Here is a 12381-nt window from a genome sequence, read left to right as displayed (position 1 = left end):
GATTGCTAAGGCTAGTGTATTTCAGCATTATCTGCCATAGCTTTCTTAAGCCTTAATCTATACTACTGTAGCACACAGACCCCAATCCCCTTCTGTTCATGCACATATAGATTACTGTCAAATTGTCTTTTTTTTAGCCATATAAGCTTAGCTCCTACTTTACTTACTCTGCATTTGGCCTACTTTACTTATGCTGGTATTCTGACACCACCTCTCCACAATTTTCACCATTTCCTGTTTCTATTGCAAAATTGGTATATGAGCCTTTAAACTGTGGCAGTTTAAGAGTGATTACAGGGAAATATGTACCATGTCTAAATTTACAGTGTCTGAATTCCCTTTTCTGCTAGGTACACGAGTCTAACAGTTTCTAAATTATGGATAGGAAGGATGCAGCTCACTGCACTGGAGATGTAGTGGGTTGCTCCCTTGCAAAAACATTTAATGTACAACAGTAACTTTTGCAATACACTGTTACTTTTCTTGAATTTATTTTATTTTTTTTTTGCAGTTTTAGGACTTGTACATCAAGCCTTGTATTTCAGATAGGGTAACCTGAGTAAGTTTTTTGGGTTATGTCTGATAAATACAGTAACAGGAACAAAGGAGGCAGCAGAACACAGCAGTAGAGTTCAAAAATGTAATCCAAAGATACAAACACAAACAGTGGGCGCTTTCGCAGCCAAAGCTGCTTCTGATACAGTCGCCATGTGTCATACTTACATCACATTTATTGAAGTGATTAGAGCAATCAGGCACACAACATGTAATTCTGGTGATACTGGGAGATCGTAGGTTTACCCCGGGTATCACTTCTGTGTCACTGTTAGACAGAGGCACAGTATACTAACCTCGAAAAAGGGCATAGCAAAATAAATTTAAAATGGGTGGCGAAAGCCAAACACATTCTGGCTAGGCTTATAAATGCCCTAGGGCAGATAGCCTAGTATGAACCTATGAACTAGTTTCAGACATTATATCCATGCATTTTGCCACCCCATGTTTTTTGCCCCCCACCCAGGTTTCAGAGAAAGTCAAGTATATGAAGTTAAATCTAAACTTCCATGCACAGATGATTCTTGTTTTAATAAATTGCAAGAAACACAATATAAAAGATATCCACCAGATGTCACCATTACCTTGCGTTAACTACTCCAAAATAAAAGCAAATAAGACTGGAAAGTAGGTGTTCCATATGTTTCCACTTCAGAATCTCGAGTTACTGAAAACTCCAACTTCATATGGTCGAGACCATATGATCAAGTTTTCAGAAACTCAAAAATTTGAACTAAAAGAAAAAAAAAAGGTAAAACACAATTTCTGCAGGGGGGCAAGCCCTACTGCACCCCCCACAGTCCCCCTACCAACTCCAAGATCGCGCTACAGTAGGGAAAAGGGAAATCTCCCATTCCACTCTATATGCAGAAGTGCAAAACTTGAGATTTCCCATTTTCTCGCTATAGTGCGATCACGGAGATGGTATATTTAAGTAGGGAGGGTACAAGGGGACTTGCCCTCCTCCAACAAACATTTTTAAACCAAGTCTTTTTTTTTGTCACACTTCAGAATTTCGAGTTTCTGAAAACTCATCATATGGTCTCAACCATATAAAGTTAGTGTTTTCAGTAACTCCAGATTCTGAAGTGGAACCTCCATATAGGTGTAGTAATACAGGTTGAATTAATGGTGAAATACTCGCTGCATTTTTCATACACAGTTACGAGTCAATAAAATGAAGAAACTATTGTTCCATGTCTAATCACTTTTACTTATGAATCACACTAAAAAGACTGCTTTGTGAAAGCTATATTAGCAAAGTGCTTCTTTGTGAAAGGAAGCTACTGCTTACTGTGCTGGAAACTTACAAATGAAATGTTTAATCATTTTACTACAGAAAACTAACTGCATTATTCTTTAGTTGTTTTCATCTTAGTCTAATGTATTTGTTGAAACTTAAATCCCAGGTTCACAATTTCACTAAAAAATAATTTTGCAGAAATATTTCTCTTCATCTCACATACTTTTTGTATTGGCAAGTCAATATTTAGCAATAAGAAAAATTGCCAATGTTTAAGAAATTTAAAAGAGAACATTATAATGCTTTAAAAATTAGTTTGCAATATGAAATGCCATAACAACTAATGCAAAAATAATGAAGTTTAAAATATGCAGCAACTTTAAATCATTAAAAAGAAAGTGTTCCGTGTACTATCATAATAATGAAACTTGTGTCCTTAGAAGAAAATATTTTTTCTTTAGTGAATTAGCTGTGTCATTATTCCTCAACTGTGAACAGTTGACCAAGTTGTCTAAAAACTATTAGCAAATTCCTATCCCAGAAACTTTTTAACAACGTCTTAAAGTGAGCAAGCAGAAAATTATAACACAATGACCAGATTTCTTCAAGCACATTTTCTTACATAAATACATCATACATTTGAAATGTTGGTAAGTGTACAAGCTACAGAATCTCTGCCTCTGGAATTTTTGTTTCATTAGGTAAAGGACTACACTGGAAGAATAGGCGTTTGCTTTGAAGGCTAGTACTTTAAATGAACACTATCAGTGGAAACGCTGAGGAAGGGAATAGTCCTGAAAGCTTTGTTTATATACTAAACTATTTAAAAATTTTATTTTGCGTTTAAGATCCGTTTTTGTTTTATTCACTATCAATGGAAACACAGACAGCTGTGAGCTCAGTATGCCTTCTTCACTGGTAAACTATAGATTTTAGTTAGAAAGTACACAACATTTGCTCATTTCTAAAACATTACATTTGCACACGGCATATTTAAAGATATATATATTTTCCATCTACTCTCCCTCCAAAAAGATATTTCATCCAGCTCTCTTACAGATCTGTTCTAATCTCATTTTCACTTTTACTACCTTTGTCATACTATGCCATTCTTGTGCATCATACCCAAGAGTCAAACTACTCAGAATTTTTAAAATTTTTTCTGAGCAGTTAAATGTTCCTAACCCAACCACTGGAGATGCACGAGCCAGTGCATTTCTTTGTGCCGGTCCCAAGCCCGGATAAATGGTGAGAGTTGCTTCAGGAAGGGCATCCGGCATAAAATTTTGCCAAATCATACATGCTGACAACAGTACAAATATACATACCAGATCAGTAGAGGCCCGGGTTAACAACGACCGCCACCAGTACTGTTGGCCAACAGGGTGCTGGTGGAAACTGGGCTACTGTTGGCCGAAGGAGAAGAGGGGGAAGGCATGCCGAAAGGCAGGTAAAGGCTAGGACTGTGGTAGTGAGGGTCGGAACTTTGAATGTTGGCAGTATGACTGGCATAGGGAGAGAGCTAGCTGATATGATGGAGAGAAGGAAGGTTGGTATATTGTGTGTGCAAGAGACCAGATGGAAGGGGAGAAAGGCTAGGTGTATTGGAGGTGGGTTCAAATTGTTTTATCATGGTTTGGATGGGAAGAGAAATGGCGTAGGGGTTATCCTGAAAGAACAATATGCTAAGAGTGTTTTAGAGTTGAAGAGAGTGTCGGATAGAGTGATGTTTATGAAACTGGAAATTGATGGTGTAATGATGAATGTTGCTAGTGCATATGCTTCACAAATTGGGTGTGCGATGGATGAGAAAGAAACATTTTGGAGTGAGTTGGATGAAGTGGTGATGACTGTACCTAAGGGTGAGAGAGTGGTGATTGGAGCAGATTTCAATGGGCATGTTGGTGAAGGGAACAGAGGGGAAGAGGAAGTGATGGGTAGGTATGGTGTTAAGCAAAGGAATGCAGAAGATCAGATGGTAGTGGATTTTGCGAAAAGGATGGACATGGCTGTGGTTAATACGTATTTTAACAAGAGGGAGGAGCATAGGGTGGCATACAAGAGTGGAGGAAGATGCACACAGGTGGATTATGTCTTATCTAGAAGGGCCAGTCTGAAGGAGATTGGAGGTTGTAAAGTGGTGGCTGGGGAAAGTGTAGTTAGGCAGCATAGGTTGGTGGTTTGCAAGATGACACTGGTGATCAAGAAGAGGAGGAGGAATGTGAGGGGAGCACCAAGGATCAAATGGTGGAAATTGAAAAAGTGTAATTGTAAGGTGGAGTTCAGGGAAGAGTTAAGACAGGCACTGAGTGGCAGTGAAGAGTTACCGAATAGCTGGGTAACTACAGCAGAGCTAGTAAGGGAGATGGCTAGAAAGGTGCTTGATGTGACATCTGGAAAGAGGAAGGAGGACAAGAAGACTTGGTGGTGGAATGAGGAAGTACAGGAGAGTATACAGAGAAAGAGGTTGGCGAAGAAGCGGGATTGTCAGAGAGATGAAGAAAGTAGACAGGAGTATAAGGTGCATGGCAAAGAGAGAGAGGTGGCAAAGGCTAAGGATAAGGCGTATGAAGAGTTGTATGAAAGGTTGGACACTAAGGAGGGAGAAAATGACCTGTACCGATTGGCTAGACAGAGGGACCGAACTAGTAAAGATGTGCAGCAGGTAAGGGTGATAAAGGATAATGAGGAAAACGTACTCACAAGCAAGGAGAGTGTGTTGAGCAGATGGAAAGAAAACTTTGAGGGGCTGATGAATGAAGAGAATGAGAGGGAGAGAAGGTTGGATGATGTGCGGATAGTAAATCATGAAGTGCAGTGGATTAGCAAGGAGGAAGTAAGGATAGCTATGAAGAGGATGAAGAATGGAAAGGCTGTTGGTCCAGATGATATACCTGTGGAAGCATGGAGGTGTTCAGGTGAAATGGCAGTGGAGTTTTTAACTAAATTGTTTAATGAAATCTTGGAAAGTGAGAAGATGCCTGTGGAATGGAGGAAAAGAGTTTTGGTACTGATTTTTAAGAATAATGGTGATGTGCAGAACTGTAGTAACTACATAGGAATTAAATTGATCAGTCACAGCATGAAGCTATGGGAAAGAGTAGTGGAAGCTAGGTTAAGAAGGGAGGTGATGATTAGTGATCAGCAGTATGTTTTCATGCCAGGAAAAAGCACTACAGATATGATGTTTGCTCTGAGACTGTTGATGGAGAAGTGCAGAAAAGGTCAGAAGGAGTTGCACTGTGTCTTTGTGGACTTAGAGAAAGCATATGACAGGGTGCCTAGAGAGGAGTTGTGATATTGTATGAGGAAGTCGGGAGTGTCAAAGAAGTATGTAAGAGTGGTACAGGATATGTATGAGGGTAGTGCGACAGCGGTGAGGTCTGTGGTGGGCGTGACGGATGTGTTTAAGGTGGAGGTGGGATTATATCAAGGATCAGCTCTGAGCCCTTTCTTATTTGCAATGGTGATGGACAGGTTGACAGATGAGATCAGACATGAGTCCCCGTGGACCATGATGTTTGCAGATGACATTGTGATCTGTAGTGAGAGTAGGGAACAGGTGGTGGAGATGACCCTGGAGAGGTGGAAATATGCACTAGTGAGAAGAGGAATGAAGGTCAGCAGGACGAAGACAGAATATATGTGTGTGAATGAGAGGGAGGATAGCGGAATGGTGAGGATGCAGAAAGTAGCGGTGGTGAAGGTGGAGGAGTTTAAATACTTGGGATCAATGGTTCAGAATAATGGTGAGTGTGGAAGAGAGGTGAATAAGAGAGGACAGGCAGGATGACGTGGATGGAGAAGTGTGTCAGGAGTGATTTGTGACAGACAAGTACCAGTAAAAGAGTGAAAGGGAAGGTCTACAAGAGGGTAGTGAGACCAGCTATGTTATATGGGATGGAGACATTAACAAAAAGGCAGGAGTCAGAGCTGGACATGGCAGAGTTAAATATGTTAAGATTTGTACTGGGTGTGATGAGGGTGGACAGGATTAGGAATAAGTATATTAGAGGATCATCCCAGGTTGGAAGGTTTAGCGACAAAACCAGAGAGGCAAGATTATGTTGGTTTGGACATGTGCTGAGGAGGGATGCAGAGTATATTGGGAAAAAGATGCTAAGGATGAAGCTGCCAGGTTACCGGAAAAGAAGAAGGCCTAAGATAAGGTTTATGGATGTGGTGACAGAGGACATGCAGGTGGTTGGTGTGACAGAGCAGGATTCAGAGGACAGGAAGAAATGGAAACAGATGATCCGCTGTGGCGACCCCTAAAGGGAGAAGCCAAAAGAAGTTAAATGCTCCTAATCTTTCCATTTCCATAACTGGACATGGATTAACCTGTTAAGATCCTGAATGATTTTAGTTGAGCTAATCAAGACACATCCATTTTGCAAAATAAAAGGAAAATCTTAAATACTGTAGTATGTTTATATGGTAGCAGTGGTTTGGTGTTGCAAGCCATTATATAAACTGAAGATTCAGTCAGTCCATGTGTCCAGGATATCTGACAGGAAAATCAGCAAGAGAGAGACTCAGATGAGGTGGAATATTATGCTAGCAAGACAGCAGAAAGGTGGTTGCCCAAGCATCATGTGAACAATGAAGAGGGTATAAGGTGCATACCTGTCAACCTCTTAAAGCAAGATCTCTGGACAAATCCATAAATAATGGGGAGGGGGGGGGCAAAGGCCCAGAAATAGAGACACTGTAAATATTGCTCTTAAAAACTTATTTTCTGAAGGGTATGAAGTCTAAATGTCTGTTATTTTCTGACTTCAACCCTCAGTGGTTTGCCAGAAAAAACAATTTTATGAGAAACAGATAAAAAAAGCGGCACAGATCTGGACATTCTGCAAATATCTGTAGAGTTGTGAGGTTTGAATGGCATCTACAACTAAATTTATACAAATGGAATAAAATCTGATTTTTATGACAGCTTTAGAAGCAATGAGACTTTTGCAAAACAAAACATTGCTCCCTAGTGAGCATATGCAAAACTGATTTATACAGTGTGTATCTTACAAATAATTCAGCTAAGGAGGAGGAGAACACATCACCCACAGCCACACAACTAAGGAGGAGGAGAACACATCACCCACAGCCACACAACTAAGGAGGAGGAGAACACATCACCCACAGCCACACACCTAAATGGCCCATTTATGCAGGTTTGTAGCCAAGACAATCTCTTAATACTAGTGCCTTTAGGGTTAACTCTACCAGTTTTGTACATCCTAGTCATACATCTGAACCTTTTAACTCAAGAACTGTTGACAAAGCCAGAAATAATGGTAACACAAAGGCCCAAATCAAGACAGATTTTTACAGCTCAAACTCAAATTTCCAAGAACAGGTTTTGCATTAGTATGCATTTTTGGAAGGATATAAAGTCTGAAACTCAAATGTAAGTGTATGCAATCCAGACCACAAATAAACATTGTACACATTCTGTGAATTTCTGCAGTGCTGAGAAGTATGACGTGACTGACTTGTTGTACAATGCATGGCTATGCTCTATTTTACTTCTGGCATGATGTATTTTCCTAGGGGTTCACTATACAATTTTGAAATACTGTATAGTCAAAAGTGCAGTTACTCAAAACTGCACTATATTGAATGCGGAAATGTTGAATCCGCTGTTGTGGTATTGCATTCGTGACGTGTGGTGCGGTGTGTAGATTTAGCTGGGGATTCAGGTAAGTGGTGTTTTTGTAAGGTTATTGGGTAGGGATTTTTAGTCTGTGTGTGTGTGTGTGTAGTGGTGGATTTTGTGTGTGTGTGTGTTTAGTGCGACCTCGGAGTTAGTATATATAAGTAGCAGGATATGGGGGGCACAGACCCCCACATGGGTGGTGCATGCGGTAGGTGTGTTTGTATGTTATGTTGTGTTTGTGTGTGTGTGGTTTTGTTTCTTGTAGTGTAGTTAGGTAGGTGTATGTATGTTTGTTTATGTGGTGGTGTGTGTATTTGTATGGTCGCAATTTTGATTTTCTCTGTTGTGGGTTTTCGGTTATGTGGATTTTCGGCTATACAGTCTCGAGATACTGAAACTCGATATTTCAGTATTTCGAGATTGTATAGTGAATCCATTTTCCTGGACATAACACTCGGTAACAAAGTACGGCTGTATACATTATATATTCTCTACATACGTACACAAACAGGTCAAATGATCACTACACATTTGGTTGAGTTTAGACTATTATTTTGGTCACTTTCACTAACTACTGGTTTAATTACAAAGCACATGGAGAACTGGACTTCTCCCTGCTCTCCTGCAGGACCCACGTTAAAGCCTATTTGGCAATGAGGTTACCAAAATGAGACAAGTAAATGACAGTTGCTGCTTCAGGATGTTGTAATGCATGACATCATAGGTGGATGTCCACCACACCCCTGAAGGTCTCCCCCCCCAAGTTATTTTTGCTCTTGTGCTTGCCAACTCTCAAATCATCTCCTTATTAGACAGTGTCAGTCATTTCCTCCACAAAGATTCTACTAGAATTCCCAAGGATGATCTCCCATCATTCAGGAAGGCATGGGGGTGCTTTGTGCTGTTGACTGCAGTAGTGAGAGTATTTGGATAGCCCAACCCCAAGTGCTGAGGCATGTAGACTGTTCAGGGGTCCAGAAAACCTTCTCCTCATGAATGCATGCTTCTGCATACTTACCAAGAGGGTTATCATCCACTGGTGGCTTGTTGAACAACAATCGCCTTCAGACCATCTCTGCATCTCTGACTTTCCACATAGATAGTAGCAATGTGGCTATCTTTATCCTTCCACCAGGATGGGCCTGCTCAGCTTCCTTGCCAGTGTATCAAACACCTAAGCTGCTAGTCTAACTCAAATCACCTGGGCTGTAGTCAGGGCTTTAACCCTCTATGCTACAGAAGCTGGTGTACCATTTCCAACTTTGCCCACTCTTGAAGGCATTGTTCTTAGAGATTTTGTTGTTGTGTTGTTGTACACGTGTGTTTAAGTATGTTTTCATATGTATGAGTATCTTATAAATACCCCGTTACATAACAGGGACTAATGTATTTCTACAGCAATCACTACTCAAGTCAAACTGGAGTACAGGAAGCAGCTCAGTAAGAGCTTAGATTTATTAGAAGCAAACACCAGACAATTTTATTCCTTGAGGTTTCTTCTTTATGATTATGACTTTGAGGGAAATAAAGCATTTGTTACAGTTTTACTTGTTTAACTCATTTTTGTTGTTCTAAATAAGATTAGTGAAGACAAGAAGCTGATTTACTTTATAAACTGCAGACTTCTCGGACTTAAATGTATTGTGATTCAAGAGTTCCAGGCCATTTTTCTATGGCATTGCAGCAAATAGGAAGTTGACAATTGAGAATGAGTGCAGAAAGAGATGAGATGGCTTGAAAATTAATAGCCCAGTGCTTTACAAAACATGTATGCAATTGTCCGTGTCTACAGCCTTCCTTTTCACAAGTGGTTTTGCAGAAATTCAAAGAAAAAAAGATGCATGTTAAGAAAGCACTTATAACATCACCATTTTTCTTAACCTTTTTTGGAAGATGGCTTTTTTGTGTAATCTGGTTTCTCCGATAAGGTGTTTTATTAATTTTAATATACATTTGTATTTCTGAAGTGTTATATACTTACATGCACAATGTACAAAACTATCTTAGCTTAGTCTGACTGTCTAGGTATTTGTCTCTATGAGGAGAGTTAGACATATACATATGTATTACATACACACAATGTATATATAAACAGAAAATTGTATGAAATTTTAGGTAGAGAACTTGTGTATTTTAGAATGTGTATGTTGGTGCTCATTCTATAAATTTTTACTTTTTTTAATTTAGTTTCTCTTCCTGCTTGCACTTTCTGACTTCCTATTTATGGAGTCAAAGGAATTTTCTTTTGAATGCTTGGGGAATGCAAAGTACAGAACCTAGGAAGTTAGAATCGGTAAGGCTACCTCTACAAAAAGAGGCCAGCCACAAGTGGAGTCCCACAGGTATCAGTCCTGTGACCGCTCCTTTTTGACATTTACTTCTCTTAAAGGAGATCCGCACCCACAGACTAAACATGTTTATTTCATCATGGTTTGAGGTTTCCTACATTTCAACACCACTCTTGGATTATTTACAGTTTTTAAATATTTTTATATGTAATTTCTTGAGTCTGACCACATGGGGGTCTAACATCTTGAAGTGATCCTGATTGTTTAGTCTGCCTCTAGGTATCCCACAATGCAGTGTTTGTCTGTAAAAATTACATCATGCAGGCCTCTTTCTTCCTAAAGCTCCTGTCACAGCATTAATTTTATATGAATACACTGCCCTTTCAGTTAGTTTTAAGTAACATTTCATGCCGCTCAAGGACTACTTAAAACACAAAACATTGGCAGAACTGACTTTCAAAGCACTTTTTACTGCTGATTCTTTTTGAATGGCTAAATTGCAGTCTTTTGTGAAGCCTGAATTGTACTACTTTGATTTATCTCCCATCCCTCTTCACACCTAACTTCCCTAGCTGTCAAGTGTCAAGGGTAATTTGAGCTGATACCTGCTGTGATTGACAGCTCATACCAGGAGACATGATTAGTGTACTGTTTCCTTGTTCTAGCCTTTACTTTCTGTATGGGTAAGGAAAGGATCAGGGAGCTGTGAAATCATAACATGGGTGGGATTTTAGGACGGTCGTGGTGATGACAGTTTGGGGAGCGAGTTGGCCAGAAAACTACCTGTATTCATTGGCCTTGATGACATCAACGAACTGGCAACTGAAGAAGCTTTTCCAGGGCGGGATAAAAGTCTTTTGAAAGTGAAACCACCACAGCACAATAAAGGTACTGTTATAATGGAGAGGAACAGTCGAATTAAAATATTTTAAATGCTGTATTGTTGTTTATTCATAGCAGGGACTGCAAATAGGGAGAAAAGGGGCAGAGAAGTTGAGCATTTAATAGTAGAATCTGGTTGTCCTTTAAAGATTTCTCACCCGAGTGCATCTCTGCAAAGGCAAGCATGTCATCTAAAATATGAAAAAAATGTGATGGGCTATAACTGGAGCTATATGCTTTGTGAATACTCCTTGGTGCACTAGATAGCCCAAAAGAATAAGGCAGAGAACTGATGTGACAGACATCAGAACCTTAAGAAATGCCTGAAGTCTAGATGAATAGGGATGTGAGAAGCATATTTTAAATCTAGAGTTACTAGGAAACTTCTATGAGGAAGAGGTAACAGGTGGTTACCGCATTCTGAACTTTGGCACCATCACATATGTGTTTAGAAAGAATGATCCAGAACAGGTTTCAAAGAGTTATTATTTTTTTTAATACTAAAAATCATTGAAACCTTTTCCCACCTAGAAAGGAACTGGTTCTTAAACCACCTGGGACAGAAGTGATGGGCAGTTAGAAATAGTGGATTAGGGATTAACACCAGCAAAGGAGGAATTCAGACTTTCATCCTGGTAGTTCCCTTTCCTCTCAGAGAGGGGGGGTACAAGGTCCCTAAATAATCATTCTGACTTGACTGTCCTTGGTTTTGGAAGGTTCCTTAAGTCTTTTAGGAAGCACGTTGTCATTTCTTCTTAAATGCTGGTTTACCTGCATTTTGTTGAGACTGTTCATTTTGTTGTTTGCCAAAACTGGATGAGGGTTTAGAGAATCTGGAAAAGGAATGAACACATCTTAGAGAGATTCTCTCTATTAACGTATCCCTCTCACACTTTTTGATCACCTCTGCAGCAGAAGGGTGAAAAAACTAAATCTCTATTCAAAGGAGAATTTAAAATCTCATTAACAGCTAGAAGAACACAGCCAGGCAAACCTCAACAGTATCAGTGGCCAAGTCCTTGATAAAGTATCAGCTGAATCATATACACACACACACTGTAAACAATGAATAGTGTCTTGTACAATAAAACAAAATTTAAAGCAGACTTTTGTCCTCAAACTGCAGCCTTAACAGTCCTCATACATTCACAATTAGAAAGCATGTGAGCCTGGCAATTCAAAATTCTGAAACGTCAAAGCTGCAGAAGCATACACTTTTCCCACACTTAATCTTCCTATCCATATCAGGAAGGGTAGGATTGCAATTGACTAAATGTTTAGCAGTAGTAGAATTAACTAAAGCTATGGCTGCTTGGTCATCTTTGGGAAAAGTGTATAAAAACTCAAGATTGAGGAACTTTATAAATACTATTACTTTTTAGGGGAAGTTGGCTGACTATCAGGAAAATTACAAACAGTAACATCCTCCAGTGCTGACAAGAACTGGAGGAATAGGTGTACGTTCAGAAAAATCCTTCTGTAACAAGTTCATAGTATTTTCTGTGGGAGTGAGGAACCTTATTGTTCTCCCACTGAAAACAGTAGGACATTCTGGAAATAGCCTGAGAGGAAGATAAAACCCCACAGGGAAAAAGTCCTCCTGAGAGTCTGAATCAAAAATCTGATGAGTAAACTCTTATCTGTCCCTTCATCTTCCAGTCCAGATTCAGAATCTCTTCAGGAAAAGAGGTATCCTTTTTTATGTGAAGCTATTTTATGTATATAGATATATATTTATAAAACTGGTTCACATCCTA

Source organism: Protopterus annectens, chromosome 8.part0 (genome assembly GCF_019279795.1).
Source record: "Protopterus annectens isolate FY-2018-M chromosome 8.part0, PAN1.0, whole genome shotgun sequence".
In the NCBI taxonomy this organism is placed as follows: Eukaryota; Metazoa; Chordata; order Ceratodontiformes; family Protopteridae; genus Protopterus; species Protopterus annectens.
Note: the sequence above shows the minus strand (reverse complement) of the source record.